Source organism: Lactuca virosa, chromosome 5, assembly GCF_052849685.1.
Source record: "Lactuca virosa cultivar CGN04683 chromosome 5, Lactuca_virosa_CGN04683_v6, whole genome shotgun sequence".
Lineage (NCBI taxonomy): Eukaryota > Viridiplantae > Streptophyta > Magnoliopsida > Asterales > Asteraceae > Lactuca > Lactuca virosa.
The window spans coordinates 419,312,532-419,327,265 of NC_136430.1; positions in this window are offsets into that span (position 1 = coordinate 419,312,532).

Genomic DNA, 14,734 nt, shown 5'->3' on the forward strand with positions numbered 1-14,734 from the left:
TCTGGATCTTCCGTGATCCCTTGGTTCCTTAGCTAAAGCAACCGCACTTTCACTGTCACAGAAAATTTCCATTGGCTCTTTTATAGCTGGTACAATTGCAAGGTCTCCAATGAAGTTCTTTAGCCATATCGCCTCCTTTTCTGCCTCACTTGCTGCTATATACTCTGATTCGCAAGTTGAGTTAGCTACCGTCTCTTGCTTGGAACTTTTCCAAGTAATTGATCCTCCATTTAGGATAAAGACCCAGCCTGACCGAGAGAGGAAATTATCCCTATCAGTCTGAAAGCTAGCATCGCTATACCCTACCACTCTCAAGTCATCACTGCCACTAAGGGTAAGAACCCAGTCCTTAGTCCTTCGCAAATACTTGAGAATGTTCTTTACCGCAGTCCAGTGAGCCTTGCCAGGTTTCCCTTGATATCTACTGACCATGCTCAAAGAAAAGGCCACATCAGCGCGAGTACAAGTCATAGCATACATGATTGAGCCCACAGCGGAAGCATATGGTACATGACTCATCTCAGCTATCTCAGCCTCTATATTCAGACTCTTAGTCTTACTCAGTTTGGCGTTACTCTGGATCGGTAATTCCTCTTTCTTGGAATCCTGCATACTGAACCTCTTCATCACCTTATCCAAGTAAGTACTCTGACTAAGTCCAATTAGTCTCTTACTCTTGTCTCTCAATATCCTTATCCCTAGGATATAGGTAGCTTCCCCAAGGTCCTTCATAGTAAAACACTTCCCAAGCCGGGACTTAACCTCCTGCAAGGTTGGGATGTCATTTACTATGAGTAGTATGTCATCCATATAAAACACCAAAAAGATAACTATACTCCCACTAGCCCTAACATATACACAGGACTCATCCTTACTCCTCGAAATACCAAACTCTTTGACTTTCTCATCGAAGCAAAGATTCCATCTTCGAAGTGCTTGTTTCAATCCATAGATGGATTTCTTAAGCTTACACACCTTATTAGGGTACTCTGTACAAACAAAACACTCTGGATGACTCATGTAAACATCCTCAGCCAACTTTCCATTAAAGAAAGCGGTTTTGACATCCATTTGCCATATTTCATAGTCATTAAATGCATCAATGACTAGAATAACCCTAATAGACATAATCTTTGCTACTGGTGAAAAGGTCTCATCATAATCAACTCCCGGAGTTTGAGAAAAGCCCTTTGCAACCAGTCACGCCTTATACGTGTGTACATTACCATTCATGTCGGTCTTCTTCTTAACGATCTATTTGCACCCGAATGTCTTACGACCTGGTATATTGTCAACCAAGTTCCAAACTTGATTGTCATACATGGACTGTATCTCACTGTCCATAGCCTCTTTCCATTTAACAGCCTCAGGGCCTGTTAGGGTTTGAGGTTCCTTCACCACTTGACTCTTGAATTTCTTCAAGGTCAATTTGCCTCCCACTGTTTCCTTGGCTTATGAACTCTCTCTCACGAAAGACTCCTCTTCTAGCTATAAAGACCACATTCTTACTAGGTCTATAGAAGAGGTAACCAAATGATCTTTGTGGGTAGCCGATGAAAATACACCTCTCACTTGGAGGTTCGATCTCATCATGAGACTCACGCCTCACGAAGGCCTCGCAACCCGAAATATTGATGTGGTCCAAATTGGGAGCTTTCCCAGTCCACATCTCATGAGGTGTTTTGGCAACCTTTTTAGTAGGGACTAGATTCAGGATATGGGCGGCAGTCTCTAAGGCATACCCCCAGAATGAGATTGGTAACGAAGCTCGACTCATCATGGAACGAACCATGTCCAACAAGGTTCGATTGCGCCTCTCAGCCACACCATTCAGCTGTGGTGTCCTAGGAGGTGTCAATTGTGAGACAATACCACATTCCTTAAGATATGCAAGGAACTCGATACTAAGATATTCTCCTCCCTGATCGGATCAGAGCATCTTGATGTTCCTGCCCAGTTGATTCTCCACTTCCTGCTTAAACTCTTTGAACTTTTCAAAGGTTTCTGACTTATGCTTGATTAAGTAGATATATCCATATCTACTATAATCATCAGTAAAATTCACATAATAGCGATTAGCATCCCTTGTGGCAGTTTTGAAGGGTCCACACACATCAGTGTGTATGAGGTCCAACAAACCCTCACCCCTCTCACAAGTACCAGTGAAGGGTGATTTTGTCATTTTTCCAAGTAAACAAGACTCGCAACTATCATCCGACTTTAGGTCAAATGATTCCAAAACTCCAGCCTTTTGGAGTTGGCCTATGCGCTTCTTGTTAACATGTCCAAGACGACAATGCCACAAGTATGCTTTGTCTAAACTATTTGAAGAATCAATACACAACACATTATTTCCTAGATTATCTACAACATTCACAACTTCATATACACCATCACAAGGTAATGCTTTAAAGTAAAGTACATCATTGTAATAAACATTAATAGCACGATTATCATTATCAAATGAAAAAGTAAACCCTTGTTTGTACTAGCCATGAAAGGAAATAATATTTCTCGCCATTTCAGATGAGTAACAACATTTATTCAAATCTAACATTAACCCATTATTAAGCAATAAAGAATAAACTCCTATCTTGGTAACAGGTGATGCTTTCCTATTCCCCATGATTAAGTTTATCTTCCCGTGCTCCCCTTTCTCACTTCTTCTTAGGCCCTGCAAATCAGTACAAATGTGAATACCACAACCTGTATCAATCACCCAAGAGTTAGTATGTAATGAGTTATTAGACAATATAGTGTAAATACCTGCATGGGTGGGTTTAACTTTCCTATCCTTTAGATCCTGCAAGTATTTGGGGCAGCTTCGCTTCCAGTGCCCCTTTTCCTGGCAGTAGAAGCATTGTGCTTCCTTTGGGTTTGAAGAAGGAGGAATGGAACATTTCTTGGTTCCACTTGAAGAGGAACCATCAAGATACTTTCCCTTGGTACCCTTAGATGGGGTTTTCCTCTTCTTCCCCTTTCCCTGCCCAATTTCCAGAACAGGAGCAGTAGTAGGAGTAGGAGTAACAGCTGATTTACTTTTAAGGCCACTTTCAGCGGTCCTTAAAAGTCCTTGAAGCTTACTTAGTGTGACTTCCTCCTTGTTCATATGATAATTCATACGAAACTGATCATAACTTGGAGGTAAGGAATGGAGAATGATGTCAATCGCCATGTCCTCAGGGAAGTCCACATAAATCTTCAATAATCGGTCCACGAACCTTTGCATTTTCTGCAAGTGACCGGCGAGGGACTCTACCTCCTTCATCCTAGCTGTTATCATGGAGGAAATGATTTCATACCTTTCTTAACGAGCACTCTGATGGTATCTATCCATCAGATCCTGGTGCATCTCAAAAGTGTAGAAATCTTCATAGGATTTCTGGAGTTCTGCTGTCATTGTGGCCAACATGATGCAAGACACCTTAGTGGCATCTTTCTCATGGGTAGTTTACTTAACAATCTCCTCAGGAGTAGCAGTCGACTCATCGATAACCTTTAGCTCCTTATTGAGGACATACTCTTTGCCCTCATAGCGAGTAATCATTCTGATGTTCCTAATCCATTCATTGAAATTGGAACCATCAAAAGTGACCTTATCACACAAGTTCATTAGGGAAAAGCATCCTGTAGGGTTTAAGCCAGTAGCAGTGTTGGAAGACATCTAAAAGAAAGAAAGACAAGTTTTATTAGATAAAGAGTCCTTAATAAGTTACCCAAATAAAATATTAAGGCTAGGAGCCAACAAACTATTTATAGTTGGAAGAGGGATGCCGTAATCCAAGCTATAAAATATTTGAAGGTAGGTAAATGACGATTTACCAATTTCCACCACACAAACGAAATAGATTATTAAGTTCTATTTGATTTGAAATTCCTAGATCTCTTGAGATACATTGAACTTTCAATGGCATGTTTGAATCTCGATTGTGCCCTCTCAAGTTTGTGACTGGGATGCCGAGGATCACAAACAAGGTATGAATAACCATGCAAATTGACTTGGTACCCTTAACTTTTATCACCTAATCGACGTGCCGGTTAACCACACGCACTCCACCGATCTATGATAAAATTAAGTTACCCTTTGCCACTCTTACTAGTCCTTGTTAGTGTGACGGTTAACCACACGAGCTCCACTAACGATTTGGTAAGGTACAAAGTGTAATCTCATAGGTTAGCACCTATTTCACATTTTCCCTAAAGTAACTAAGATTGGGAATTATTAAAGTATAGTTACTTTATAATTTTATTATACTTTTAATGAGCATTTAGTAACTATCCTACCCATTCGGCTAACGACCCTCCACCAGTCAAGGAAGCGGTGGGTGAGAGTGGACACCCATTAGACTGCCGTTTTATAGGCAGTAACCTTATACCCCCATTATAGACCGGCTTCGTGAACGAGGCCTACTAACGGTAAGACTGACTTATTCTTATACATATCTTTATATTTAAACTTTTAATATAATAATAATATAAGGGTTGAATTTTAAACTTTTAAAATTCTAAGGTTCAATTTGGAAATTAAAGTATTAGGGTGTAAGACTTTATAAATTCCAAAACTTGAGGGCAAGTATTGAAACTATTCAAGACTTTTCATTTCATAACTTATGAGTTTAATGGTCCATTAAAGTGAAGACTCTTCACTTTATGTAACCTCTTAGTCTTTAATGACACCTTTAAAGAAGTGATTTTTGGTTATCCATAACTTGAGGATAAATTATGGACTCCATCATTAGGCATTAAGATCAAGAATCATACTAACAAGCAAGTTACACATAATTCCTATGATCTTCTGAAACTCATAAGTATAAACATTCATACCAAACAATTTTAAGAATCATATTAACACATATAAAACTTGAAATTTGATAATAACCATTGAATATGGATTAGCATAATCATTACCAATTCAAAAAAAGGATTTTATAAGTCCAAAACAGTTTAGGGTAATGATTCTAGTCCATTTCCAGCAGCAAAACTCGAAAATATGCTCACAGGGCCTTCTACTCGTCGAGTGCATGATCCTACTCGACGAGTAGGATGAATTTACTCATGGACTCGTCGAGTCCCCCCATGGAATCGGCGAGTTCATACGAACAGTGAATAGTTTTCAACTTTTTTAAGCAGTTTGCATCAAGTATACAGAAAACAAGCCTAGGCTCTGATACCACTGATGGGTTTTGATCATTCTAACACTCCTATGGTGTATATGCAACCTTCGAAACCTTGGATCTATGTTTTTTCTAATATACATGCAAATTTGATTTTCCAAGGTTTACACATAATTCCTATGATCTTCTGAAACTCATAAGTATAAACATTCATACCAAACAATTTTAAGAATCATATTAACACATATAAAACTTGAAATTTGATAATAACCATTGAATATGGATTAGCATAATCATTACCACTTCAAAAAAAGGATTTTATAAGTCCAAAACAGTTAAGGGTAATGATTCTAGTCCATTTCCAGCAGCAAAACTCGAAAATCTGCTCAGAGGGCCTTCTACTCGTCGAGTGCATGATCCTACTCGACGAGTAGGATGAATTTACTCATGGACTCGTCGAGGTCCCCCATGGACTCGGCGAGTTCATACGAACAGTGAATAGTTTTCGACTTTTTTAAGCAGTTTGCATCAAGTATACAGAAAACAAGCCTAGGCTCTGATACCACTGATGGGTTTTGATCATTCTAACACTCCTATGGTGTATATGCAACCCTAGAAACCTTGGATCTATGTTTTCTCTAATATACATGCAAATTTGATTTTCCAAGGATTACACCCTAACTAGCATGTTATGGGGAACTTTTAATACAAAAATCAAGTAGAATAGCATACCTTTTAGTAGCTTGGATTCCTTGATGACTTTGTGAGCCTAGCACCCCAAATGTGATGCCTCAAATGCTTCACACAACACTACAACACTTAGAATAACTTGAGAGAAGTTCACTATCACACAAAATCGGCTTGCCCTCTTGTTTTACACTTAGTGGTCCGATTTTGCTAGTCAAGGGGTCCTTTTATAGTTGTGTCACAAGTAGGGTTACCACATGTAAACCCTAATTGACATGGCTTTTCATTTCCCATGATCCATGGGTTTAAAACCCCCATGAACTATCCATGACGCACCTTATGGGTTTTAGCCAAACTCCATAAACCATGGATCATTAGCCCACTAGATAAAAATGGATGATTTACACAATCAACCACATATATTTAATTAGTCTCCTTTTGATCACCAAATTAATTCTAAATTAATTCTTAACCAATACTAATTAAATACTATTATTAATATATTAGTGTTGGATAAGGTTTCTAAGTCCATAACTATTTCTGGTATGTACTTGACCCGACCCGGCATGGTCCATTTGGGTTGCATGGCATCATGCATTTGGATAGACTAAATGAGAGAAATAACACTTGTGGTTTATTAATATATTATAAGTTCTAATATATTAATAGTATTATTTAATTAGTATTGATCAAGAATTAATCTAGGATTAATTAAGTGATCAAAAGATGACTAATTAAATATATGGGTTGATTATGTAAATCATCCATAACTTGTATAGTGGGCTAAAAGGCTTCATGGATAATCAAGTTGGGTTAAACCCATTGGATGCTCCATGGAGGCTCCATGGGAGTTACAAACCCATGGGTCATGGAAATGAAGAGTCATGCCACATTAGGGTTTACATGGTGTAACCCTAGATGTGACACACTATATAAGCAACATGTTCTCCACCAAAATCGGCTACACATAGTTACAAGAGGGCTTGGCCGATTTTTTCAAGTGTTACACTTCTCTCAAGTTTACTCCAAAAACATTTGGTGTTGTGTGAAGCATTTGAGGCATCACACTTGGGGTGCTAGGCTCTCAAGGTTTCAAGGAATCATAACAACTACAAGGTATGTATTTCTAGCTATCTTTTATATTATAAAGTTCCCCATGTATGCTAGATAGGTTTATGAACCTTGGAAAAAGTATTTTGCATGTATTTTAGACAAACATAGATCCAAGGTTTTCTAGGGTTGCATGTACACTTAGGAGTGTTAGAATTGCTCAAAACCCTACAGTGGTATCAGAGCCTAGGCTTGTTTGTTTGTTAGTTGTGCAAAAATGTGTTAAAAATCGAAACAGCTTGCTGTCTTACGACTAAACTCGCCGAGTCCATGGGGGGACTCGACGAGTCCAATTCATCCTACTCGTCGAGTAGGTTCATGCACTCGACGAGTAGGAGGCCCTGACTGCAGATTTTCGACTTTTGTTGCTGGAAATGGACTAGAAACATTACCCTAAACTGTTTTGGTGTTTTAAAACTTGTTTTAGATGGTGTAATGTTTATGCTAATCCATTTACAATGGCAATTATAAAAAATTACAAGTTTTTAAGAGTAATTTATGATTCTTGAAAATGTTCATATTCATGTTTCTTGAACTTATGAAGATTAGATGATCATATGAATTATTTGTAACCTACTTGGTAGTTTAATTCATGATCATTATGTGTTTTAATGGAGTCCATAACTTGTCCTCAAGTTATGGAAAACCAAAGGTCACACTTTAATAAAAGCCATTAAAAGAACACAAGGGTTATAAAAATGAAGGGTCTTCATTTTTAATACTCAATTAACTCATAAGTTATAAAAAATGAAAAGTTTTGAAAGTTTACAAAACTTGCCTTCAAGTTTTGGAACAAGTAAAGTCATGATTAAAACTTTAGTTCCAACCCTTAGAATTTTAAAAGTTAAAATTCAACTCTTATACTTTATAATATTATATGTTAATAATATATATGTATAAGATTAAGTCGTCTTACCGCTAGTACGCCTCATTCACGAAGCCGGTCTATAAGGGGGGTATAAGGTTGTTGCCTATAAAATGGCAACTTAATGGGTGTCCACTCTCACCCACCGCTTCCTTGACTGGTGGAGGGTCGTTAGCCGAACGGGTAGGACAGTGACTTAAAATTCTCATTAAAAAGTATAATGATTATTATAAAGTAACTAAATGTTTTATAAAATTCCCAATCTTAGTTACTTTAGGAAAATGTGAATAAGGTGCTAACCCATGAAATTACACTTTGCACTTTGATTAAGTCGTTGGTGGAGCGTGTGTGGTTAACCGGCACACTAACTTGGACTTAACAAGGTAGGCAAAGGGTGACTTAAGGTTTTTTCATAGGTCGGTGGAGCGCGTGTGGTTAACCGGCACATCGATTGAGTGAAAAACATTAAATGGTTACTTCACACCTTGTTTTGTGATCCTCGGTATCCCAGTCACAAAAACATGAAGGGCACACTCGAGATTGAAATATGTCATTGAAAAGTTCAATGAATCTCAAAAGAATCTAGGAATTTCTAAAATCCAAATAAAACCTAATAATTTATATTTCGTTTTCATGGTGGAAATTGGTGAATCGTCATTCACCTACCTTTCAAATATGTTATAGCTTGGATTGCGGCATCCCTCTTCTAAGTTATAATATATTGTGATCGGATCCTAGCCTTGGGTGTTTTATTAAGGACTATCTCTATATCTAAACTAAAATTGTTTTCTTCTTTTTAGATGTCTTCCAACAATGCTGCTCATGGCTCAAACCCTACTGGCTCCTTCTCTCTCATGAACCTTTGTGGGAGAGTCATCTTTGATGGATCCAACTTTACTGACTGGATCAGAAATATCAGGATGGTCACTCGATACGAGAACAAGGAATATGTTCTCGACAAGGAGCTTAAGGTACCTGAGCCAACTGCTACTCCTGAGGAGTTTGCTGAATATGAGGCACATGAAAGAGATGCTACAAAAGTGGCATGCATCATGATGGACACTATGACAGCCGAGCTCCAAAAGTCCTATGAGGACTACTATCCTTTTGAGATGCACCAGGACTTGATGGACTGCTACCATCAGAGTGCTCGTCAAGAGCGATATGAAATCATCTCCTCTATGATCATAACCCGAATGAAAGATGGTGAACCCATCACGGGCCACATGCAGAAAATGCAAAGGTTTGTGGACCGATTGATGAAGTTGAATGTGAACTTCCCAGAGGAGTTAGAAATAGATATTATTTTGCACTCCTTACCTTCGTGTTATGATCAATTCCGCATGACATACCACATGAACAAGGAGGAAGTTACACTTAGCAAACTTCAAGGACTCCTAAAGACCGCAGAATCAGGTCTCAAAGGTAAGTCGGTTGTGACCACTCCTACTACTACTCCAAACTCAACACCTGTCCTGGAAATCGAGAAAGGTAGAGGGAAGAAGAGGAAGAACCCTTCGAAGGGTACCAAGGGTAAGACTCTTGATGGCTCTTCTTCTAGCGGAACCAAGAAAGGTTTCGTTACACCTTCTTCTGATCCCAAAGAGACTGAATGCTTCTATTGCCACGAAAAGGCGCACTGGAAGCGGAGCTGCCCAAAGTACCAGCAAGATTTGAAGGATGGGAAAGTGAAACCCAACCATGCAGGTATTTACACTATCTTATCTAATAACTCACCTTATTCTAACTCTTGGGTCCTTGATACCGGTTGTGGTATTCATATTTGTTCTGATTTGCAGGGACTAAGAAGAAGTGAGAATGTGGAGCATGGAAAGATAAACTTGATCATGGGGAATAGGAAAGTTTCACCTGTCACCAAGATTGGAGTTTATACTTTGTTGCTAAGTAGTGGGTTTACTTTAGATTTGAATAAATGTTGTTATTCGCCAGAAATGGCAAGAAATGTTATTTCCTTTCATGCTTTGTACAAACAGGGTTTTACCTTTTCTTTTGATAATGAAATTGGTGGAATAAATGCTTTCTTCAATAATGAGTTTTATTTAAAGCATTACCTTGTGATGGTGTGTATGAAGCTGTGTCTGTTGTAGATGATTTAGCAAATAATGTGTTGTGTATTGATTCTACTAACGATAATAACTTGGATAAAGCATCATTATGGCATTGTCGTCTTGGACATGTAAGAAAGAAACGCATAGGCCAACTCCAAAAGGATGGAGTCTTGGAATCATTTGACCTAAAGTCAGATTATAGTTGTGAATCATGCTTACTTGGAAAAATGACAAAGTCACCCTTCATAGGTTCTTGTGCTAGGGGTGAAGGTTTGTTGGATCTAGTGCACACGGATGTGAGTGGACCCTTCAAAACTGCCACAAGGGATGCTAATCGTTATTATGTGACTTTTACAGATGATTATAGTAGATATGGACATGTCTACTTAATCAAGCATAAGTCAGAGACTTTTGAAAGGTTTAAAGAGTTTAAACAGGAAGTCGAGAATCAATTGGGCAGGAACATTAAGATGCTCTGATCCGATCGCGGTGGTGAGTATCTTAGTACTGAGTTCCTCGACTATCTGAGGGAATGTGGGGTTGTCTCACAATTGACACCTCCCAGGACACCACAGTTGAATGGTGTAGTTGAGAGGCATAATCGAACCTTGTTGGACATGGTTCGTTCCATGATGAGTCAAGCTACTATACCAATCTCATTTTGGGGGTATGCCTTAGAGACTGCCGCCCATATCCTTAATCTGGTCCCTACAAAGAAGGTTGCCAAAACACCTCACGAGATGTGGACCGGAAAAGTTCCTAGTCTAGCCCACATCAAGGTTTGGGGTTGCGAGGCTTTCGTGAGACGCGAGACTCACGACAAGCTCGAACCTCGAAGTGAGAGGTGTATTTTCATCGGCTACCCACATAAATCCTTTGGTTACCTCTTCTACAGACCTAGTGAGAATGTGGTCTTTGTAGCAAGGAGGGGTGTCTTTCGAGAAAGAGAGTTCATAAGCCAAGGAAACAGTGGGAGGCAAATTGACCTTGAAGAAATTCAAGAGTCAAGTGGTGAAGGAACCTCAAACCCTAGCAGTCAACTTGAGGAGGAAACTCCTGTTGATCCAATTGACGAATCCGTACCTCTGAGGCGTTCCACAAGGGTTAGGAATGCACCTGAGCACTACTATGGTTTCCATATTACTGCGGAAGGTGAGACACTTATCAGTGATGAGACATTGGTAAGTCTAGATGAACCTAACAGCTACGCGGAAGCCATGGTAGGCCCTGAGTCTGCTAAATGGAAAGAGGCAATGGACAGCGAGATACAGTCCATGTATGACAATCAGGTCTGGGACTTGGTTGACAATGTACCAGGTCGTAAGACAGTAGGGTGCAAATGGATCTTCAAGAAGAAGACCGACATGGATGGTAATATACACACTTATAAGGCAAGACTGGTGGCAAAAGGTTTTTCTCAAACTCCAGGAGTTGATTATGATGAGACCTTTTCACCAGTGGCCAAGATTAAGTCTATTAGAGTATTGTTAGTCATAGCTGCATTTCATGACTATGAAATATGGCAAATGGATGTCAAAACCGCTTTCCTCAACGGAAAGTTGGCTGAGGATGTTTACATGAACCAGCCAGAGGGTTTTGTAAGTACAGAATACCCTAATAGAGTGTGTAAGCTTGAGAAATCCATTTATGGATTAAAAGCAAGCACCTCGCAGATGGAATCTTTGCTTTGATGAGAAAGTCAAAGAGTTTGGTTTTTCGAGGAGTGAAGATGAATCTTGTGTATATGTCAAGGCTAGTGGGAGTATAGTTAGCTTTTTGGTACTGTATATGGATGACATACTACTTATCGGAAATGACATCCCGACCTTGCAGGAGGTGAAGTCCTGGCTCGGGAAGTGTTTCGCTATGAAAGACCTAGGAGAAGCTTCCTATATTCTAGGGATAAGGATTCTGAGAGATCGGAGTAAAAGACTAATTGGGCTTAGTCAGAGTACATACTTGGATAAGGTGCTGAAGAGGTTCAGCATGCAAGATTCCAAGAAAGGAGAGTTACCCATCCAGAGTAACGCTAGACTGAGTAAGACTTAGAGCCCGAGTACCGAGGTTGAGATATCAGAAATAAGTCGAGTACCTTATGCTTCTGCAGTAGGCTCGATCATAAATGCTATGACCTGCACTCGTCCTGATGTAGCCTTTGCTTTAAGCATGGTTAGCAGGTATCAGGGGAACCCTGGTAAGGCTCACTGGACAGCGGTAAAGAATATTCTCAAGTATCTGCGAAGGACTAAGGACTGGGTCCTTACCCTTGGTGGGAGTGATGACTTGAGAGTTGTAGGGTATAGTGATGCTAGCTTCCAGACTGATAGGGATAATTTCCGCTCTCAGTCGGGCTGGGTCTTTACCTTAAATGGAGGAGCTATCTCTTGGAAAAGTTCCAAGCAGGAGACAGTGGCTGATTCAACTTGCGAATCAGAGTATATAGCGGCAAGCGAGGCAGCAAAGGAGGCGATATGGATACAGAACTTCATTGGAGATCTTGGAGTTGTACCAACTATTAAGGAGCCTATGGAAATCTTCTGTGATAGTGAAAGTGTTGTTACCTTAGCAAAGGAACCAAGGGATCACGGGAGATCCAGACACATTGAAAGAAAATATCATTTCATTAGACATCGTATAGAAGAAGGACTCCTCGTGGCAAAGAGGGTATCATCGGATGAGAACCCGACAGATCCCCTCACGAAGGGACTGGGTAGGGTTAAGCATCTCCAGCATGCAAGGAGCACAGGGCTGAAGGATGATATTAGTTTTAGTAGTTAGATAATTTTGAAATATGTAAAGTGTAATTGACATTTGATGATGAATAAAAGTTGTGTTTATTTATGAGTAAAGTGTTGCTATCTTTTGTCAATCGTTTACTATTATTTCTTTTACATGTTTTGACTTCCAGAATATTTATGTTGTGTTTACATATTATTCAAATTATCCACAGTCAGTCATATGTTGGAAGTAGATATGAAGTAAGACTGTCATGGGTTGGTTGTAGAGGTCTAAGATGTTGGACATGGCCTCAATACTCATGAGTGCTCATAAGTTCTGAGTATTGGATTCAACCCACGCTCGCTGGTATCACTTCATGGAATTTATCTCGAGTGATCGCGAGATGGTAATATCATATAAGTCTTCAAACCTAGAGATATGACTTGTTGACTATAAGTTAGTTATGCATTGATCGTGCGAAAACGCATTGGTAACTCGATGTTATAAAACGTGCGTTTGTGTGTGATTTAACAAGTAGTAGAACAAGCATATGAGTCGAAGTTTATTTGTTCCTTCTTAGATTAGAAGTGATATCTGGGCCCCTCGAAGATTTTGTTTTGACCCATGTACCGGGCCCGGTCAGAACTAAGTTGATGTGTTCAATTAAGTTCTATGTCAAACAAATCGGAAATCGGGAAACAAACTGCTGGACAAAACGTAAGACACTGTTCCATGTATTTGTCCGACTGATATCTAGAGCAGAGGATTATATGATCACTTATCTGAAATTGTGTACCATCATCTTCTCAGTTCCGAGAAACCTTGAAAAGAGCTACGATTGCTGATCGATTCCTGAAGTCATACTTGCAGTTATAGTTATTAGACTTATCCAAGTGGGAGACTGTTGGATAAGGTGTCTAAGTCCATAACTATTTCTGGTATGTACTTGACCCGACCCGACATGGTCCATTTGGGTTGAATGGCATCATGCATTTGGATAGACTAAATGAGAGAAATAACACTTGTGGTTTATTAATATATTATAAGTTCTAATATATTAATAGTATTATTTAATTAGTATTGATCAAGAATTAATCTAGGATTAATTAAGTGATCAAAAGATGACTAATTAAATATATGGGTTGATTATGTAAATCATCCATAACTTGTATAGTGGGCTAAAAGGCTTCATGGATAATCAAGTTGGGTTAAACCCATTGGATGCTCCATGGAGGCTCCATGGGAGTTACAAACCCATGGGTTATGGAAATGAAGAGTCATGCCACATTAGGCTTTACATGGTGTAACCCTAGATGTGACACACTATATAAGCAACATGTTCTCCACCAAAATCGGCTACACATAGTTACAAGAGGGCTTGGCCGATTTTTGCAAGTGTTACACTTCTCTCAATTTTACTCCAAAAGCATTTGGTGTTGTGTGAAGCATTTGAGGCATCACACTTGGGGTGCTAGGCTCTCAAGGTTTCAAGGAATCATAACAACTACAAGGTATGTATTTCTAGCTATCTTTCATATTATAAAGTTCCCCATGTATGCTAGATAGGTTTATGAACCTTGGAAAAAGTATTTTGCATGTATTTTAGACAAACATAGATCCAAGGTTTTCTAGGGTTGCATGTACACTTAGGAGTGTTAGAATTGCTGAAAACCCTACAATTAGAACTTATAATATATTAATAAACCGTAAGTGTCCTTTTTCTCATTTTGTCTATCCAAGTGTTGCAATGCCATGCAACCCAAATGGACCATGCCGGGTCGGGCCAAATACATACCAAATATAGTTATGGACTTAGACACTATATCCAACAATATTGTAATGAGTTAAAATATTTGATATAGTATTTTTTTAACGTCCTATTTTCACCACCAAAATTTTTCATTTTTATTACGGTAAACTTCCCATTTATAAATCCATTTTTAAGAGAAACCATTTATTCCAAGTTACATTTATCGAAAAGCAGAGTAATATAATAACGCGGATCCTCAGTGGTGCTAATGAGTGGGTACATTCACACCTTCGCCTTCCCACGAACCGATGATACCTGAAGAGCAACATCAAGTGGGTAAGCATAAAGATTAGTGAGTTCCCCCAAAATACCAAACACAACAGAACATATACAAGCATGCATATCGGTTCCTCAATCATCC